Source organism: Cupressus sempervirens, chromosome 1 (genome assembly GCF_028749045.1).
Source record: "Cupressus sempervirens isolate cs-2001-9-10 chromosome 1, ASM2874904v1, whole genome shotgun sequence".
In the NCBI taxonomy this organism is placed as follows: Eukaryota; Viridiplantae; Streptophyta; class Pinopsida; order Cupressales; family Cupressaceae; genus Cupressus; species Cupressus sempervirens.
This window is the reverse complement of record NC_143118.1, coordinates 575,912,195-575,929,402: the sequence shown is the minus strand read 5'-3', so window position 1 is coordinate 575,929,402 and position 17,208 is coordinate 575,912,195. Positions and strand designations below refer to the sequence as shown.

The 17,208-nt window shown below is 32.6% G+C and overlaps 1 pseudogene; it reads right to left on the bottom strand.

Moving 5' to 3' along the window:
* Positions 1-14,410: 14,410 nt before the first annotated feature.
* Positions 14,411-17,208, bottom strand: part of LOC149578732 (hyperosmolality-gated Ca2+ permeable channel 4.1 pseudogene) — a 136,486-nt pseudogene continuing 133,688 nt past the window's right edge.

Below are 17,208 nucleotides of genomic sequence, written 5' to 3'. Positions count from 1 at the left end.
AAGGTTGAATACAACTACCTGGTGCCATGGCTAAGATTGAGCAAAAAATGGTAAAAAAATGTGATAAGCACCTTGATTCCTTGCCTCTTCCTTGATTTTTGCCTCTTCTCCTAAATTGCTTGTGTAGCTCCCCCACACGCACTCCATAGAATCTTTCAAACTAGCGGAGATGAGAAAGATGGTGTTCACATCTGTATCCCAAGCGTATTCACATCCAAATCAAGATGCCCTACAAGCGATATACCTCCCACCCTCTGTGCTAATCTCCTCTCATTTTAACAAAATGCAATGAAACGGGCGGCCAAACCCTTATTTAACAAAATAATGAAATGGGCAGGTGCAACTCTTTTTCATTTTGACATGTTCAACTAAGTGTTCATTGAAATTCCAACCAATGCTAAGTGTTGGTCAAAATTTTGACCAACACGAGCTGGATTTTTAAAAAAAGAGATTTTTCCTTCCATATTGCAACCAATCTAAAACATTTTAATAAATGGTCACAAATTTTGGTTGCAAAATCACCTCAAATGTACTAGTGACCCAAGTGAATCTCGAAAAGTCATCAACAAATGTGAGTATGTAGCAGCCTTAGCTGACCGAAGTCACTACAAAGGGTCCTGCTAATACCATGTGAACTAGCTAAAGAACAATTGGATCTCAAGAAGACTTCCTTTTATCATACTTCTCCTTGATATTCATATCCACTGAACAAGATGAACACTCTCCCTTAGAAAAGCTAATATTAAGTAGACCTTTGACCATATGTTTAGAGCAAAGTTGTTGAAGAGAGCAGAAGTCAAGGTGACCAAACCGCTCATGTCATAAGTTGATGTGTGAAGTAGAGTGAGTTAACAAAGCTTGGGAAGGACCCTTAGGCACAAAGTGGGAGAAGGAATAAAGCCTTTTTTCGTCATTGACTTTCCCCACTGCTACCAATGAATCATCTTTGAGACTTTACACCATCACTGAATATGGAAGGAACTCAACCTTATGACCATCTCCAAGGTGAGTGATTTGGTAAATTGATAGGAGATTGGAGCTTAGATTTGGAATTTAGAGAACATCTTTGAATTCCCCATCTTCCATTTCCACATGTCCTTTCCCTTCAACCTCCATCTTAGTCTCATCTCCCACGAAGATGTGTGGTACCTTTGACTGCTTCAATGAAGAAAAGTCATCCTTTGAAGAACCCATATCGTAAGAGGTACCTGAGTCAAGTATCCATTCCAAAGAAGAAATTGAGTTTTCCATAAGTGATTGACCTTTACCTTTGGAAGAGGTTGGAGTTGAATCCTTGGAAGTACCTGGCACTTGAATCTTGTTCTTCTTGAGTAGATTTTCTAACTCATTAATTTTTTTTTTCTTGTAATGATGCTCATCATGATTTGGCTTTTTGTAATATGCACAAAAGAGTTTTTCCTTCTTTTCATTACTTTCCTTCTTATTTGAAGAAGAATTGCCTTGTTGAGAGGAGGATTGTTGTGTCTCAAATTCTATTTTCTACTTCCATTACTTCTTCTTCTTATTGCTTTTCCCCCCTTGACTTGATTTGCGATCATCACTAGCCACCAAGGCTTTGGTCTTTGATGACTTGAGAAGTCCAAAATCCACCAAGTGAGATTTTTCCACAATCAACATTTTTGAAAATCCATCAAAGGAAGGCTTCTAATAAGTAGATCCCATGGTTAACCTGTGAGTATTGAAACTCGAAACAAATTTTGCGTACTCAAAAGGTAGTCTCTTCAGGATGTGATGAATCAACCTGTCATCCTTCATGGGATTTCCACAATCTTTAAGAAGTGCCCTATACTCATTGAATTTAATGATGTAATCTTGAATTGTGTCATAATTCTTAGGATCTAAGAGAAGTAGATCATCTTCAATCTAAAATCCATTTACTTCATCCACCTTACCATACAACTATTCAAGTTTATCCCCAGCTTCTTTAAATTCTGAACAATTTTTAATGTGAAAGAGAAGATCCCCATGTACACAACTCCTGATAACACCTAAACCCTGTTGGTCTTGTCTTTTCCAATCAATGAGTTCTTTAGCATCAGTAGGTTTGGTAATTGTACCATCAACATAAAGACTATATCCTTTTTCCATTAATCTACTCCATGCAATAGCTTTCCATGTAGAATAGTTGTGTGAAGTTAGAGGAGGACATTTAAAACCCATGATGTAGAAATGAAAAGAGAAAAAGAGAGAGACACAAAAATATAGTACACACCCCCCCTTTTCACTCAATCAAAAGACCCCCCCAAAAAAGATGCTTTTGGCACTTTATTAGTAGTGCATTTACAATGAGCCACTTGTCAAAATGAACAAAGTGGACTTTTTGATTTTTCTTTTACAACTGCCTTATGAGACTTAAATCTATCACTTACGCACTGTAGCCTAGTTTTACAACAATTTTGAAAGAGAACCAAAGCTTTACAATGCCGAAAAAGGCCTAATTCTAAAAGTGAGAAATTGGTCCACACAACCCTTAAATTTGACTTCAAATCTAGAAATTAGACAAAAAAATATGCACTTTCAAAAAAAATAAAACTTGAAAAAGTGACCAAATGTGCCCGTATGGAGCTTCTGAAGTTGCAAAACATAGGATTATGTAGGTACAATCACCAAAAAACATAATTTCTAAAAAATATATGAACCAAAACTAGAAAAACAACACCATGACTGGAAAATTCTAGAAATTTTAGCCAATTTCAAAAAAAACTACACTTGAATCAGAGTCCAAATGTCTAAGATGTTAACTCGCAAATTTAGGCTGCCAAACTGAAATGTAATCTGAATAAGGGTCTAGAAGAAAAATTATGAGTCTAAATTTCATGGTCAAATGGGCATCATTGCAATTGTATAATGCCAAGAAATGATGGTTAGATTATCATCAAATTTAACCTAGTGTTCTGCTAATGTCAGTAAAAAATAACGCCCTTGTTGATGTGGCTGATGGCTTCACATCTGTACTATACAAAGTAGTGCACATGGCATAATCCATACTGCTAACGTGGCAAAATTTTGGTTCCATGGGTGATGTGGGAGTCCCAGATTGGATGATAAGTCAACTTCGCATGTCACTGACGTATGTGTCTGCATGGCAAATGCAGATCAGTCTGCATGTGTTATCTATTTTAAGCCATGTGGCATTTGGGGAAACTGCCAAAAAATAGTCTGCTAGAGGAATATGTATTCCCCTGCCAAAAAATTGTGCAAGGATGCCAGAAGAAGTTTGCAGGTGCTGGACTGGATTTTTTTTTAAAAATGTTACCACCAAATTAAAACCCTCATAGACTGTTAGGAAATGTTTTATGTAGCATCTGAAGGAGAGACTCGATCTTTGAGAAAGGAAGTCTATAGCATCACCATGAAAGTTGTGAATGCTAGGAAGAATAGATCGCGGGCAGGAGTCTAATAACGACAAGAAATATGCAGCGATGCCAAAATCTTAGATCATGGGAGCCAGAATCTAAATCACAGGTGGGAGAAATGTGTAAACAGCGACGTCAGAATCTTCATGGACATCACCAAAAAGTGGTAATGTTGTGTGCAGGTCTGCAAGGTACCTCAAGGAAAAATTGCACATCTATGGTGGGATAGTGTTATGCACTTTTTAAAAGTGAAATGCCCTACAAGGAAAAATAAAGAGCTTGCCACCAATTGTAGGTGTAGCCATTAGTGATTTGGCTAGTTGGGAGTTGACGTCAAGAAATTTGATGTGTTCCCCCTACAAAAATTAAACCCGATGGACATGTTGGCCAAATAAGAGGAATATTTTGTGTGCAGAATATTCTCTACAATAAAATTTTCTCTGCGATGCTCGAAAAGGACAAAAAGTATTTTTTCAAAAATATTAATGGAAATAAAATAATAGAGAAATTTAAAATTATAGACCATACTCGTAATGCAAATCAGGGCCTCCGGGTTCTGATTTGCAAAAAAAAAATTCCTCATGGTCAACTTTGGGCCAAGGTAGCCAAGATAATAGTCAATTTTCACCAATTCAGCATTTTGGATGCAATGGCAAGGTCAGATCTGACTCTAGGCACTCCCACTTTCTACAGCACTCTAGATTCGAGCTAAGGTGATGAAGCAAGAATGGTCTTGAATGGCTATGTGATGAGAAAATTTCCAAGTTCCTCTGATACCATGTAAGAATTTGCCTAAGAGAAAAATTCACCCAGGAACTGAGAACTCAAATACAAGCACACAATAGACCAAAGAGAGAGAGAGAGAGAGAGAGAGAGAGAGAGAGAGAGTATAATCAGAATGACAATGTATTCAATATGCCATAATTAATGCAATGTAAAAGTACACTAGGAGTGCCTGTATATAAAGGCCTCTAAGATACATCTAGAATGCCTCGTATTCAGTGCCATGATGTGTCATACAACCAAGAACATGTCCACCAGATATGGGTTATCCTCCATTAAGCATGGAAGTAAGTGTGGTGATGAGAGGATAAGCCTACAAGGGTGTGACACACAAAATAGTGTTGTAGACACCATGTGCTAAAATAGAGTTGCATACTCCTGTGTTGTCTACATGACAACTCAAAAAGGTGTGCAAACTCCTAAGTGTTTCACAAATAAAAATAATTAAATAATGAAAAATAATTAAATAATGCATTAACCTAAGTAAATTTAAGTGTAATAAGTAAATACTTATTTACACCAACAAAAATGCATAAAAATCTGAAATTTTGAGAGACAACATGAGCATTTTGGGTTGAAGAACATCTTTAAATAGTAGTGAAAGAACCATTGTTACAAATTTCTTTGATGCATACCAATCCATTAGTTTAAAATCACACACTAAGAATGCTAATTTTATTTGATATATCCTCACATCAACCATAATAGTGAAGGAAATGACAAAATCTTTTATAATAAGAAAAACAAGTAAGTCATAAGAATAAGTAGAAAAAATGTTAGTCAAAGCATTAAAGATGCAAAAGAAAATTGAGGATCCTACCAATACTTATTTTTTATCTTTCTAGGTTGACTCCCATGTAAGGATAAGGTTAGTGTCGATGCACTAAGAACATTAATAGAAAAATTTTGGTATGAAAATCCAATGGCTTTACCAAACAAAAAAGTTTTCATCAAAAGGAAAACTGGAATAAGAAATCATAAGCCACATAAAAAGCATTTTTTCAAATATGACTCTTGAACACAATTTTATGAAATGTTTCTTCAAATATTTCCTCAAACCAAAATCATCCAAATACATTTTAAAATTTAAAAACTAATGTATGTTAAGATAAATAATACATGCACTACATGTTGTTGTAGGGTTCATGTTGAGTTTTCTATGTATTATGATGTTTATTATCATTATCTATTGTAGTTTGTACACTAACTATATACTATAAAAATGTGGTCTACAAATACCTCCTAAGTCACTGAAAGAATTTATTGCAAGTGAACTATGTAAGTGAGATGATGGGTGCATTTATTATAAGACCATGTGTTTGAAAAGTTTTTTCCCTAAATGTGATGGCCTAAATAGTTGCATAAATGCCTACACCTAGATAGAACATATTAAATTGATAGGAAACTAGTTTCTCTTGGAAAATGCATGTCAGGATTACATTATTTGTTAAAGATGGAAAAGAATTAAAGAGGTGTGAGCTAGTAAAAAATGTTCATATGTAGCTGATTTTATGATAAAATTTCAAGAGAAACTAGTTTTTGAGTTCATACATTATACACATAGAGCTAAATAGTTAGATGAGAAATTCAAGTTGTGTAAGGGAATTTTTCCCCTAGGTACTATTTTGTTTTTTGTTGACTTCACTAGAAACTATCATAAAAACCTCAAAATGAAGTGAAGAAAAATGTATTACCACCCTATGCAAGTGTCGGGCTTTTTACACTTATCACTCATTCATGCACATGATAGTACAAAAGAGGATAGATAGGTTTTAAGAGAGTGTCACTTCTATATCAATGATTATAAAACACATTCATGAGATTTTTTGCAAGGATGTTTTAGAGTTTTATATGACAATTTAAGTGAAATAGATGTAAGATAAAATCAACATATAATATGGTCAAAAAATTGTACTCCAAAATTCAAGAGTATAAATATTTTCTATTGGTTGAGTAAGATGCATGTGTGATAAGTAGAGTGCAAAAATTTTGGAATTACACTAAGGAAGGAAATTGAAAGGAAGAGATGATGGTGTAGGAGCATCTGTGAGAAAATATCTTAGTAGAAAGGAATTAAAGTACAAATGTCATACAACATTAGATAATGCAGAAATAATTATGCAATAGTGTAATTCTATGATGGGACCAAGTAATACAAGCAAGTCTATGGTTGTTAGATATTTTTGGTTAATATGTGTGCCTAACATTGAAAATTTTAGATATTTTTGTACATTTTTAGGATCAAGTGACATGCATTTATTTAGAAGTTCAGATGTAGTGTCACTAGCTATTCATACTAGAAATGATGCATGTTTTTTCTCTTCTTGTATGCATCTTTTATGGGAATTATGAATCAAAAGAGTGGGTTGACCAATAGTCTTGTATACCTTTGTATCCAATTGATTCATATCAACTCCCTACAACACTACAATTGAACTAAATTGAAGTATCAATAGATTCTGACCATGTATCTAACCTAGTTGAATGAGGTATTTTATCAATTTAATACTTCATTAAAATAAATTCCATTTCAAGTTTGGCATTAACTTATCATTTTGTATAATGTGCATCATGCATATATATTTATTGCTAATGAGAATAATGAAGAGGTAACCAATTACTTTTTATGTCATTATAATGAGGCCAAAAAGAAATCAATAGCTATACTCATTGATAGTGAGAGTATTGATACCCAATATGATTCATCATTTTAATAGGCACGTGGCTTAGAAAGTAGTACATTTTTTTCCAATGGAATTGAGACATCTTTTAAGTTAATTTATCGTGTGTAATGTATCAATTTTGACTTTAAATTATTTTTATAATTAAATGCAAGTACCCTATCAAGAATTCTAGAACCTAGTTGTCTAATTATTTTGAGACACATAGACATATTCTTCATTACTCTAACCTTATTATTGCAAAAAATATTCAATTGATATAGTATTGTATGAGACCTCTCAACAAGAAGTTGTGCAAAGTCAATGAATCTTATCACTAGGAAATACGTGATAAAATAAGCATTAGAGATGATCCAAAAAGGTTTACTTTATTAATTATGGGCTATCTAGCATTATGATACTACATATGGTAGAATATATATATATATTGCACAAAATATTGTCACTTCATAGTGATGTGCATATTTAGATTACAAATTTTATATATAAAAAAGATAAGACATGTAACATGTGCATATTTAGATAATAAAATTTGTATAAAAATATTCTCATTAAATTCATGGTGCAAAAAAATATTGGCTATGCTTCCATTGATTCAAATAGATCATGTACATGTGCTCCAATTTGTCAATAGGGTATGTTAGTGATATTTTGGAGGTGGTCAGAGGAAATTAGAGAGCACACCTATGGTAAACCTGCCCAATTAGACATGGTGAAAAAGTCAGTTGATGCTCCTAATGAGAAGAACATCAAATGACTTATCTAGTCACCATTTACTGAGTGCATCTAACAAGTTTTATATAAATAGAAAAGTTGTTTCCCTACAAAAATGACTTGTAGTATTCAAATATTGAGCCATAATATTTTAGGGGTGCCTAACATGACCCCATAGATTCAAAAAAATCCTATACAAGAGCCCCAATTTTTAAGAAATAATATGTCAAAGTTTTCCATTTTTTGCCCTTACAGAACATAAGGGACATCGTCAATAGAGTATGTTAGAGAGCATTTTTGGGTGACCAAAGGAAAAGAGAGAGCATTCGTAATGTAAACCTTCCAAGTTGAATGCTATGGTAGTGTAGATTAGTCTTGCAATGATAAGAACATAAAATGACTTAGTTGATCACCATTGACTAAGGGTCACTAAGTAACATTGGGTTGCAATATTTGAGCCAACATATCTTAGAGCTAGTGTGAGGTATTGATAAAATTTTGGGTGGTAAAAAATTGCATTTTTTAGGCCTATAATAACTATCTCAATTTTGATAGATTTGGCTTCATTTTGATTTGGCATCCCTTTCTCACTTAATGTGAAAACTTTCATTATTGCTTAGTTCAAATTAGCAAGGTTTGGTAACTTCTAAATCATGTTCTCTATTAGCTCTAGTTAAGAAGGTAAACAATAGTGCCAAACTCATTTTGACCATAAAGTCCAAGTTCAAACATTCTCAAGTGCATAGGATGGAAGTGTCCCTAAGGAGAAATAATAAACATTGAGAAGTGATCTTTGAGCCTACATATCTTAGAGCTTGTGTGAGGTAGGTATTAATAAATAGTTAAAAGCTAAAAGATGGAGGCTTTTAGGCCTACAATAATCTATCTTAGTTTTGGGAGATTTGACTTCCTTTTGATTTGGTATCCCTTTCTTTCTTGATGTAAAAAGTCAATGTTACTCAGTTGATATGAGAAAGGTTGGATATCTTTCAAGTTGTTCACCCTGGAGGGTATGTGCAGGATCATGGTCAACCAAACTATGCCCTTAAGTGGCAATGAAAAATTAGAAAATCAGGGCTATGTCAGCTTGACGTACAATTTTCAACTTGTGATGAACTTTCTATAAAAATGTTGAGAGAAAATAATATCTAAGAAATTGAATTTAGTTTCTAAACTACTAGGCCTTGTCTGAAAAGAATAAAATTTGATTGCTCAAAAATTTGAATTTTAATGCAATAATACAAAACTTTTAGGACAAAAATAAGAAGTAGATGTATGTCTAACCACCTTTACCAAAATCAAATGATAATATAATAAGATTCTATATATAAGAAGTATACTCATGCCCACATGTGGCACATATTTTTTAGTATTTTTATTCTAAATAAATAATTAATTATGAATTTTCTACTATAGTATTTTTTAAATAAAAAAACTCTAATGTCTGGCCACCTTAACTAATTTAAAACTCTACAAAATTTTACTTTATTTTATTTTTCCTTATAGTAAACAAAGTATAGAATGTGATGCATCTTTTGGATTTCAAAAATTTTGTACCATTTGAAACTTATAGTTGTTTTTCAATTACTGTGTCAATTAACATTTTATACGTAACTCCATTAGAAAATAAGTAATAATTACTTACTAAACTTATAATTTGACAACCATTATATTTATGGAAATATAAGAACATTCTTAAGAAACCCCTTTCATTTCATCAAAATTGGGCAAAAAAAAGTCGTTAAATACATGTTTGAAGTAAAAAACACACAAGAACAAGCCAAAAACACATTTTTAGGGTATTTTTAAAGTTGACCATGTAGTGTTGCAATCCAAAGATATATTAGGCCTTGTAAAGTTTGGCATCAAGATGGGTGGGAAGCATTTTGGAATATATTTTGAAAAGCTTTGAGATATTTCAGAACTACATACTTTTTAGATCGCCACTTTTTGGCACACCATGATCCTGCACATACCTTGGGATCAAATAATATTATCCATTAGCTCTTATTGGCTAAGTAAATTCTATTTTCAACCTTGTTACAACCATAGATTTTGTCAAATATACTTGAGCACAATGGACGAAAGTGTTCCTAAGGGACACTAAGCAACATTGGAAAGTAATCATTGAGTAGGCATATCTTCAAGGTCATGTAAGCTATCAAAAAATGGTCAAGTACTATTGAAGAAATTTGTCAAGGACAACAATAACCTATCTCATTTGTCAGAGATTTAGCTTCATTTTGATTTTTTATCCCTTTCTCACTTAATGCAAAAAGTTGTAGCATTTCTTAGTTCAAATGAATAAGGCTAGATATATTTTAAACCATTCATCGTAGGACCAAATAATCTTCTCTTTTAGCTTTGGTTGGTCAGGTAAATTCTAGTGCCAACCTTTTTCCAATCATGGATTCCCTCAAACTTTCTTGATCGCTCTTGAAAAAAGTGTCCCTAAGGGTGACTAAGTAGCATTGGGTTGTGAAATTTGAGTAGGCATAGATCTATGAGCTCATGTAAGGTATCAAAAAATGGTTAGCTACTAAAGGATCATACTTTTGAGGCATATAATAACCTATCTCATTTTTGTGAGATTTTTTCTTCATTTTATTTGGAATCCCTTTCTCACTTAATGCAAAAATTTATAGTGTTTCTCAATTCCAATGATAATGATCATTTCATATCTTTCAAATCATTCATTCTAGAATAAAATTGTCTTCTCTATTAGGTTTATTTTTTGGGTAAATCCTAATCGCAACCTCATTTTGACCACATATTCCCTCAAATGTTCTCAAGCACACTAGATGAAAGTATCCCTAATGGTCACTAAACAATATTGAGTTGTAATCCTTGAGTAGACATATCTCTAAGTTTGTGTGAGGCATCAATTAATGGTTAACAGCTACATGATCCCATTTTTTAGGCCCATAATAATCAATCTCATCTTTTAGAGATTCAACTTTGTTATAATATGGCATCCCTTTCTCACTTAATGCCAAGACTTGTAGTATTTCTCAATTCAAATGAGAAAGGTTTGGTATCTTTCAAATTCTTTGTCCTAAGACTAAATAGTATTTTTTTAGCTCCATTTAGTTATGTAAATTCTAGTGCCAACCTTGTTTTCACCAATAAGTCCCTTGAACATTCTCAAGCACACTAGATGGAAGTTTCCCTAAGGGTCACTAAGAAAAATAGGTCTATGATCTTTAAGTGGGAATACCTCCAAGATTGTATGAGGTATCAAAAAATACTTAGGTGCTACAAGATCAATTTCTCTTCACATATAATAAACAATCTCAATTTTGGGAGATTCAACTTCATTTTGATTTGGCATCCCTTTCTCACTTAATGCCAAAAATTACAATGTTGCTCATTTAAATGAGAAAGTTTGGATATCTTTCAAACTATTCATCCTAGGATGTGATTATCTTCTCCATTAGCTCCACTTGGGTAGTTAAATAGTAGTGCCAACCTCATTTCAACCATGGTTTTTCTTAAACATTTTTAGCACACTGGATGGAAGTGTCACTAAGGAACATTGTGCAACATTGGAAAGTGATATTTGACTAGGAATTTCTCTACGCTCATGCGAGGTATCAATTAATGGTTAAGTGATATAGGATTACATTAGTGAGGGAGATAGTAACCTATCTTCTTTTTTTAGAGATTTGTCTTCATTTTGATTTGGTATCCCTTTCTCTCTTAATGGAAAATGTTGTATTGTTTCTCAATTCAAATGAGTGAGGTTGGCACTAGTACAAAAAACACAATATATTACTAAATAAACTACTAAAAATTGTAGATATGTGACTAATTTTGATCATATGACCAATGTTAGTTGATTGCCAAACATTTATCTCCCAACCAAATTTATGACTAAACTATTTTAATCATTGATTAAGTCATTGATTTAGTCATTTTTTGTTGTTACATGGTAGTTTATATGGTAGTTTATTTGGTAATTTCGATAGTTTATTTTGTAGTTTATTTGGTAGTTTTTTGGGTAGTATATATGGTATTTGATTTGGTAGTATATTTGGTACTTGATTTGGTAGTATATTTGGTAGTTGATTTGTTAGTATATTTGGTATTTTTTGCAAAGTATATATGGTAGTATATTTGGTAGTATATATGGTAGTATATATGGTAATATTTGGTAGTTCATTTAATCATTAATTTAGTCATATTAGGGCATGATGGAATTGAACCACCATCCTCCTACTTATAAAGCAAGTGCTCTTCCATTGAGCTAGTACCCTTTAAAGAATAATGCAAAAAATTGACAAATTCATCTTCCCAACATTAGATCTACCATGATCATAGCCACTGTAACATGATATACTCTTCTCAAAGAACACAAATTTTAGTTATTATGAAAAATAATAATCTAAATGTTTATCAATAACAATTCAACAATTTTAAATTATTTTTTTCAAGCATTTTACAATTACATTTCATGTCAATTACACTTCTCTAAATTATTTTAGTGATAGACTCTTATAAAATACAACTTGGAGTACTTTGGCCACACACAAGTATTGTTCCTTATGCTCAAGTGGGTGCTAAAAGTGTTCATTACACTTGATGTTGACATTTATTATATTGAACCTTAGTTTACAAACAACATAAAAGTAGGAATTTGTTATAAATAAGACACATGAAAAGAAAGTTTTTATCAATGATCTATAATTAAGTTATTCCTAGTAATAGGGAAAGTGGTGCAAATTCATAAATGTAACAAAGCACTAAATAATATTGTCAATTTTTTCTTAATTCAACTATTGTTTTTATATATTATTTTAGTAGCTAACCCCTAGCCACACCCATAATCAAGAAATAGGTTGGTCATTCACACACACCCATTTATCTAACATCAAATCTCTAAGAAACACAAGAAAACATTTCTAAATGATGCAAAATAGGTTTGGAATATCAAATAGCATTACCGGTAGCCCAACTAGGTCTCCCAACCCAAAGAAACCCTTAATATTCACTAAACCATATTATCAATTCATTTATCAGGGCTGATTTCTTACTCTTCAGTTTCAAGTTTGTAACTAAGATTGTTGAAATGAGATGCATATTATAATTATAATATGCATTATTGGATCAATATTTAGTCGTAGCAAATTCAGCACAAAACTTTAGCTTATATTAGTTTTGTTAATATTTTCTTAATTTAACTAGTGATTTTATATAATATTTGGGTAGTTGACCCCCTTCCACACCCATGATCCAAAAATATATTGGGCATTCTCACACACCCCATCCATCTATCCTTCAAACTCCAAGAAACATAGTAAAACATTCCTAAAATGTCAAGAAATAGGTTTGATAAACAACATTGTTAAAAAAAATTCCTTTGTGAAGATCTCTAGAGAAAAATCATTTCATCCATCTAACATGAAGATAGAAAACTATACACAATAAGAAGATTTTATTTGAAGAAAACAATTTACCATTCCAAATGCCCATATTTACCATTTCCATGCTTAATGTCTTTTTGAAATTAATCCATTGCATATTGTGGCCAAGTCCTCAAGGTTCAACCAAAATGCCTCATGTTTGGTGTGGCTTTTTTTAGTAATAAAAATTGGCCAATTTTGCAGAAGGAGAGGTGGGCAAGGGGTATGTCTGGGAGTTGGGAAGATAAAATGTCTAAAAATGGAATCAAGGATAACTTTAACGAACACCCCCGCCTCCCAAGATTTATATTATTGTGGAAAATCACATGTCATTTGGGTGAAAAAAATTTAATAGTGTTGGCGAATTATGTGTCAATCGATGGATATTTGGTGGCAAATTTTTTAATAGTTTAGACAATTTTTATAAAATAATGCCAATTATAAAAAAAATTTAAAATAAAATTATTAATATTGATGGCAAACTATGTTTTGAAATGTAATTATGTTAAATGTATTATTTGAGAACTCAGACCATCTGATGATCCAAGATCGATGGCTGAGGTTTAATTTCAGCCAACATTTCTTGAAGGAAGAAGAATTGTCGAGGTAGTCACTGAAATTTTGACACGTTTCAAGGTAAGTTGTCTATGGAGTACAGTTTCACTCATAAAAAAAAATTCACATAGGAAAATGGGAATTTGGCTAATGATGATCATCAAAAGAGACACTCAATTAATTCCATGGTGAATAAGAGTAAACATTAAAGAAAAATATGGGCAAAGAACCCGACTACCAAACTAAAATTATGTAATAATAGTGGCGAATGTTCTAACCACTATATGAATATTTTATAAAATCTGGGCAAACCGGTCAACTAGTATACGATGTTTTTTTTAGCCAATTTCTATAGCCCAATCGGGACATATTAGCCAATTGGAAAATAATAGCCACTAAAAAAATCCCTGAATGGAATTAGTTGATATACTTTACATGATTCAACCCAAACAAAAAAAAATCAGTTATCTTGCAACTATTTCATACATTTGACATTACAACCATACTTCCAAGTGTTTTACCTCATAAAAGTCCAATTAGATTAGAATTGAAAATTCTAGATAATTTGGAGATAAATACATGTATTCAGTATCAATCAAAATGGATCCTTGATGAAAAAAATTAAATAGAAGAAACATCTCAATTGCATACACCTCATATTCAGTGGATCCATCAACAATACAGTCAATGGTCCATACACCCTCCAGTATATCCTATGGAAAACTAGTTTTTGTTGAGGATATTAGTTTACCTACACTATATTTAAAATAGTAAACTATGATCATCACAAAAGTACACATAAATTACAAATTCCTAGAATCTCCTCGGACTAAGAAGAAGAATAGCATAGATAGAAGGAATAGAATCACACACAAGCACATTATTCTCAAAAATATTGTCATGGGCTTTCGATAATTTCCTGCAGGTAGTCCATGAAAATGACATAGAAAAAATTGTATTTATCCACCACATACTGATATCCAAAGTAACATGCACCTATAGGTAGCATGAGAGGTGTGAAGGTAGAATAAATTAGGGTCAATGAAAATATTGTAAGATTAAATGCATAATACTATGCAAAATCAAAAGTCTAAACCATCTAATGGCGATCTTTTTTGCTAATTGGATAGATTGGTCAATCTCTTCCTTGTAGATCAAGCCCATTTACACTCTCCCTTTGTGTTGAGCCATCTCCATTATCAAAACTAAAGTATCTTTCTAATAACAGAGATGCTTCCAAATTGTCCTCTTGACTCTTAGTGTCATACACCTCAGTGATGACTGCAGCAAGCCATTTTTACCAAACTTTTATAGTTTTTCCTTTATCTAAGGAATTGGAGCTAACAAATCAAAAGATTTTCCTAGAAAAGTGCTTGTTATCACGAAAGAAAGAAAGGATAGAAAGGACCTAGTAAAAAAAATGCACTCATATACTCTTCAATTTTCTTGCAATCATTCCCATCCATATAGCATTGACCTATCCTCAAGAGAGCACCTTCCAATGATGACTCCAATAGCACTCATAGGAAAATAAAATTAACAAGGAAATATAAAAATGTTTTAAACTAGTACAGCTTAATTCTCTCCTAAGACAGTCAAATGGATTTCAATCTTGGAAAGTGATGATAGAGCTATGGGAATAACTATGTACATGCATACAAAAATTAGCATATTTGGTAAGAACTAGAAGAATAGAGCTGCAGCCCAACTCGAGCTTTGTACCCAAGCCAACCATGATGCTACATTGTGCATACCCTTTACATCAATAATTCATCTAGCACTTTGTAACAAAATGGCACCAATATATTTCAGCAGATGGTGGTGCTCTCTCTACCTTCCAAGGGCTCCTTTCAAGCTGCAACTCCATAATAGAAACAAACTTTCCAATTCATGGTCTCTTTTTCTTAGTTTTGGCATCCTGAAGAGCCTTGTTTGTAGTGTAGATATCTTTGAAGATGAAAAATACAACCCCAATTCCCTAAGCTCGCCCATCTTTAAAATATGCCAGCCTACTTTCAAGTTATTCATGGTGAGCTTCAAGTCTCCTTAATCTATCTTCATTAGTTAAACCCAAATGGAATGCAGCCCACTCCTTGAACCTTTAATTCTTTAACAAATTGCTTTCATTCATACTTTAATTTGGCATAGTATGAACTATGATGTCACTCTTCAACAAAAATATCATTGTGGGCTATTGTATCTTGCTTGTAGAAATATAAAAAAATTTCATGCTTCTCAGAGATTTCCTTACCATCAATGTGGGCTTGCAACCATGTGATATCATCCCTAATTTTTATAGAAGATATTTATATTCAAAGTTTAAAATTACAATTAACTTAAGTAAGTGAAAAGGAGAGAGCCAATAACCCATTAAGTTATTATAATAGCATAAATTATTGATAACACAAAATTTCAATTCGTAGATTTATATTGATGAAAGATTGAAACTTGAAACTGAAATTTGCAAAGACAAGCTGAGAAGTACAACTATTATCTCCAATGGAAAAACATCAAAATGGAAAAATAGGCATGCCATGAAAAGATATGCATAGCTAGTTTTAGTTTTAGCATAAATCTAAAAAATTGGAGTTATTTTCCACTGGATATATGGGAAACTCAGGCTCATCATTTGAACTATTAGAATGAATTATATCTAGAGTTTGCAATGTGAGCTCCTGACTAGTCATCCTACTCTACATCAAAATATTGTGGCTCCTTGGTCTCTACATCCCACTTTGTTTTTGCACTTTACATATACTTAGGTGGTTTCTAAATCGTGAGATGCGAGATGATATATATATATATATATATATATATATATATATATATATATATATATATATATATATATATATATATATATATATATATATATATATATATATATATATATATATATATATATATATATATATATATATATATATATATATATATATAACAAGTTTCTTTTTCTTTCATAGAGGTAAGTTTGTTCCTATTAAGAAACAAGACAAATCTTCATGGAGACTAGTTCATCTCAGTAGGAGAGGAATTTGAAACCTATGAGAGAAGATAAATGGCAAGTGTGCACAATAATTGTGGAGCTACATATAGTTTCCATTGACCAACTTATCTTTTGACAAAGTATATGTTGGGTGATGCGACGCGCTCCCCTACCCACAGGTGGTTAATTATGTGGTGTTCCATGTTCACTAACAGTCATGGATTTTGGTGCAATGGTAAATGGGCCCTACAATTGGTATCAGAGCTTGGTTTTGGCTTGGTCATGGGTTCAAATCTCCTCGGTGCCTTCCTGACCCGCGTAAGCACCTGGTATGCGCGTCGAGGGGGAGATTGTTGGGTGATGCGATGCGCTCCCCTGCCCATAGGTGGTTAATTGTGTGGTGTTCCATGTTCACTAACAGTCATGGCTTTTGGTGCAATGGCGAATGGGCCCTACAGTATACCTATCAATCCATGCTAAATTGTTGGAATCATTGAGCTCTATAAACCTTGTAGTTATACAATTGGTTCTGATAAGTGAAGCTTCCTTTAGACTACATTTTCTTAAGGGCCTTCACAAGATCCTTTCTAGTATTTTTTGATGATACTTTGGTTTTTAGTACATCATTAGCATCTCATTTAGAGAATCTAAATACTGGACTTGACATTTTGATCAAACAAAAGTTGTATGCTTAAATCTGTAAGTGCAAA